Source organism: Gossypium hirsutum, chromosome A10 (genome assembly GCF_007990345.1).
Source record: "Gossypium hirsutum isolate 1008001.06 chromosome A10, Gossypium_hirsutum_v2.1, whole genome shotgun sequence".
NCBI lineage: Eukaryota > Viridiplantae > Streptophyta > Magnoliopsida > Malvales > Malvaceae > Gossypium > Gossypium hirsutum.
This window is the reverse complement of record NC_053433.1, coordinates 77,882,726-77,887,380: the sequence shown is the minus strand read 5'-3', so window position 1 is coordinate 77,887,380 and position 4,655 is coordinate 77,882,726. Positions and strand designations below refer to the sequence as shown.

Genomic DNA, 4,655 nt, shown 5'->3' with positions numbered 1-4,655 from the left:
TTGTAAACATATTAGATTCCTTATTTGTTATTTATATACTTACTTACTAAGCTATAAGCTTACTTTCTTTTCTCTCCTTTGTCTTATAGTGTCATCCAGCTAGCACAGGAGTTAGAGATCGTAGAAGATCCGCCCGCACTATCAATACTCTTGGTATCTGACTCAACATTTTGAAATATGGCATGTATAGCAGACTTAGTTATTTTGTTACGTGTCATAATTGTCTAGGTTTAAATTACTACTTATAGTATCAAACTTATCATTTTGTACGAAGCCTTTGAAATTGGTTTGTATTGTTAATGGCATATGTTATAATGATCCATGATCAAATTGCACGCCATATTTTTTGTTGGGTTTTATTTAATAGTATATACTATAATTTGTTAATACCTCGTACCCTGTTCTGGCGACGGATACGGGTAAGGGGTGTTACATTATGTGCAATGGACTTTGGGACTGTTTGATTTTAATTTTTGATTTTGAACTGTTGATTATGGATTTCATAAACTGCAACGCAAGTAAGTACAATTTTCCTAAAATAAATAGAGATTTTTCGTAAATGAAACAGTTTTCAAATGTTATTTGGGTTTCAAAAGCTTTCGCGTAAAAGTAATGATTTAAGACAAATCGATTAGAACACGATTTCTCGAACTAAGTAAAAGTTAATAATGGGAAAGATTGTAAGGACAATGCGTTTTCAAAAACACTCTCATGTGACATCGCCAGATTCGGCCGTAATGTCCAGGCCAGGTTTGGGGTGTTACACTTCTACTCTGTTTAGGCCTGATCTTGTGTTCATGTCCAATCCATTATAAAACACCTACAATCGCATCCACTCAAGAAATCTGTGGCGCGGGCATTTCTGTTTCAATGTTTTGAAACGTTCCCAAGCCACATAGAAACTTTCTCCTTCCATATGTCTGAAAATAATAATCTCTCTTCTCAATTGAACCACTTTACTGATAGGGAAAAACTTTTGTAAGAACTTTGCAGCGAGTTCATCCCATTTCATGATAGGTCATGGTGCCTATGAGTCTAACCAAGAAAATGTGTTATCAATAAAAAAAAGGGGAACAACCGAAGATGAATAACATCATTAGTGACCCCATTATACTTAAAAGTATCACAAAGTTGAAGAAATCGTTTCAATTGTTGATTCAGATCCTCTGTCATTATGCTTATAAATTGCAGATTATTTTGGATCATCTGAATCATTTCTGGCCTTGTAATACTTTCCTTGACTGTCTTTAAACTTGGTAGTTCGTAACTGTAATAGCCTAATTTCGGGGCTAGTTAGAATAGTGATTTTGAAACCACTAAACCGAGGTCAAGGAAATTATTTTAAATATCATTTCATGTATTGTAGCATGCTTAGATAAGTACATGAAAATATTGGTGAATTAATTTTAGCGATTGCTTGCCTAATTGTGAAAAAAAGACTAAATCGCTTAAAGTGCAAAGGTCCTATTTTGTTAGATAAGAGTGTCAATTAGATAAAGAACCTAAATTGGGGGCCTTAAAGAGAAATTAGACCCTTAGAGAATAGGGTGGCCGGCCATAGGGGGACAAATTGATGGGAAAGTCAAAATTAGGTGGTGTTTTGGTCACCAAATGTTGACTAGTTTTAAATAAAAAAAAAGGCTTCATCTTTTTATTTCTTCTTCCTCAATCGATTTTCATCTTCAAAAGAGGAGATTTTGAGAGCTCAAAATATCAGCCATTAACATCTCTTATAAGTAAGTCATTAATAAGATTATTCTTGATGATTTTTGTGTTTTTGGACTCCTTGTAACATAAGCTTCCTATGAAGGGGATTATTTTACAAAATGGTTGAGAGATTAGGGTATTACCATGAGAGCATATGTGTAGTTTTCTGAAATTTTATGGAAGAATATAAGTATTAGATGTGTAATAAACAACTTTTATGAAGGGATTTTTCATGAAAACCCTAATAGAGACTATATTGCATAAGTATGAAATTTGTTGATAAATGTGAGAAATAATGGAAATTTTGGGTTGCTTCTAGTATAAAAAGTAATCAGCGAGGCTTATAATATGAAGAAATTTCATAAAAATTGATTTTTGAGCATAGGGGTAAAATGGTCATTTTGTGAAAGTCTGGGAGTCCGAAGAGATCATGAAAAGCCAATACCCAAACCTTTTTACTGGTAAGATTTTCGAGGACGAAAATCCCTAAAGGAGGGAATAATTGTAACAGCCCGATTTTGGGGCCAGTTGGAATAGTGATTTTGAAACCACTAAACCAAGGTCAAGGGAATTATTTTAAATATCATTTTATGTATTGTAGCATGATTAGATAAGTACATGAAAATTTTGGTGAATTAATTTTAGCTATTGCTTGCCTAATTGTGAAAAAAAACTAAATCGCTGAAAGTGCAAAGGTCCTATTTTGTTAGATACGAGTGTCAATTAGCTAAAGAACCTAAATTGGGGGCCTTAAAGAGCAATTAGACCCTTAGAGAATAAGGTGGTGGGCCATAGGGGGGAAAAATTGATGAGAAAGTCAAAATTAGGTGGTCTTTTGGTCATCAAATTTTGACTAGTTTTAAATAAAATAAAACAAAAAAAGCCTTCAACTTTTTATTTCTTCTTCTTCAACAGATTTTCATCTTCAAAAAGGGGATTTTGAGAGCTCAAAATATCAGCCATTAACATCTCTTACAAGTAAGTCATTTATAAGGTTATGCTTGATGATTTTTGTGTTTATGGACTCCTTGTAACATAAGCTTCCTATGAATGGGATTATTTTGCAAAATGGTTGAGAGATTAGGGTATTGATCGGGGTAAGAACAAAGTTTACGAGGATTAAGCTCGTCATCATCATTTTGTATCGAGGTAAGTACATATGTAAATAATGTGTTATTGAAGCTTACTTTGGTATATTTTAATAATATACATGTGTAATTAGCTTATTGTTGTTATGTATCTAAATTCTAATTGTTTCCATGAATGTTTAAATGACATGTTATGCGAGTAAATTACAATGTGAGCAAATGCGATACTATTTGATTAGATATGAAGCCCCGTTGAACCTTAGACATAGCATAGGATACAAAGGGACATGTTATGAAAATTATGTGGTTTGAACTCATAAGTTGGGTCTGAGTTCATGAGAAAAATGCAATAGGTAACGTGGGTCCGGGTACTGACTTTGTGTACAGACCCGTGTGTGGCTCAATGAGCATATGTTACATGATAGCTATGTCCTGACTTGATAAAAGGCCCGTGATTAGCTCAAATGTGAGCGTTTCATAGCACGAGGTATCCCTGATTTCTTATATGGCATTTAGATACAAATTCTTCACGTATCCATATGTATTTCGAGAGTTCAACTGGTAACCTGAAGATTTAGTTGGTAAATAATTTGATGAGGTATGTATACCGAACTCATGGTTAGGACCTAAGTACAGAACTAGGTGTATTAAGTATACATGAATGAAAAGAAGAGTAAGATAGAGACGTTATGTGATTTCCATCTTTTAAGCATGACAAGCTACCGTTGGATGAATATGATTTTCTTATAATTACACTTTATTTGCATATATGTACTTACTAAGCTCCCACGCTTACTCTCCTTTGTTTTCTTTCCTTATAGTGCCACCAAGCTAGCATCTGGGTTTCATTGGCATTAAAAGCTTCGATCACACTATCACTCAAGACCTTGGTATAGCTAGTTTCATTGTTTTGTTTTCTGGCATGTATAGGGACTCGAGTCTTTGTTTAGTGTTTTTTTAGTTAGCCATAATATGTTGGCTCATATGATGAATATGATACTCATTTTGTATAAGGCCATGGATGATGGTCAATACTCATTTTGATTTATAAATAATAGATGATATTTTCATGGATGAGTAAATTGCATAAATGAATTGTTGTCCATTATGGTTATTTTGGCTATGTGATGTGCCCTTATGTTAGTATAAAGTGATTTTTGTAGAGGTTACATAAGTAAGGGTGACAAAAAGGCTTGGCAAATAGCCTTATTTTGTCCACACGGGTAGGTACACGGGCGTGTGTCTAGGCCGTGTGTGACACAGGGTTCACCCCATGGTTGTGTGATATGGCCTTGTGTCCCCTGCACGTAAGAATTGCAAATTAGTATGCATGGTAGTATACAAACGGGCAGAGACACGGCCGTGTGTCTCAGCCGTGTGAAGTGTACGACCTAGTCCATGGGCGTGTGCCTTCGTTGTGTGGCCCTTAAGAATTGTTGATGTCAGAAACAGAATATCCAAGTTTTTGGACACAGGATAGGACACAGGCGTGTCATGGCCGTGTGAAGGACACGGGCCAGAGACACGAGTGTGTTCCAGGCCGTGTAAAAACCCTTGTAGGTGTGCACTTAGAATTAATTCCACACGGGTATAAGACACGGGCGTGTCCCTGTATTGCTTAGGCTGTTTGAGCCACACGGGCCAATAGCAAGACCATGTTGAAATGTCACACGAGCGAGTTGGCCCTCTCACACGGGCGTGTGCCGTATGTTAAGAGTTATTTTTAGAGTTCTTTAAAGGACTCAGATTGTTTCCGAATGGGTTCCAATGGATGTTCTGGGCTTGGTATGCTCTTATTAAGGAGTTTATAAATAAAATTGAAAAAGTTTTAATTTGACCATGTTTTTGTGTTATGAAAAT

At 35.5% G+C, this 4,655-nt stretch overlaps 1 non-coding gene across 1 annotated transcript; it reads left to right on the top strand.

Moving 5' to 3' along the window:
- The first annotated feature begins 842 nt into the window (after window positions 1-842).
- Window positions 843-948, top strand: LOC121209271 (small nucleolar RNA R71). The gene has a single exon (XR_005904387.1). It is a non-coding gene; the product is annotated as a small nucleolar RNA R71 (small nucleolar RNA).
- The last annotated feature ends 3,707 nt before the right edge of the window (window positions 949-4,655 follow it).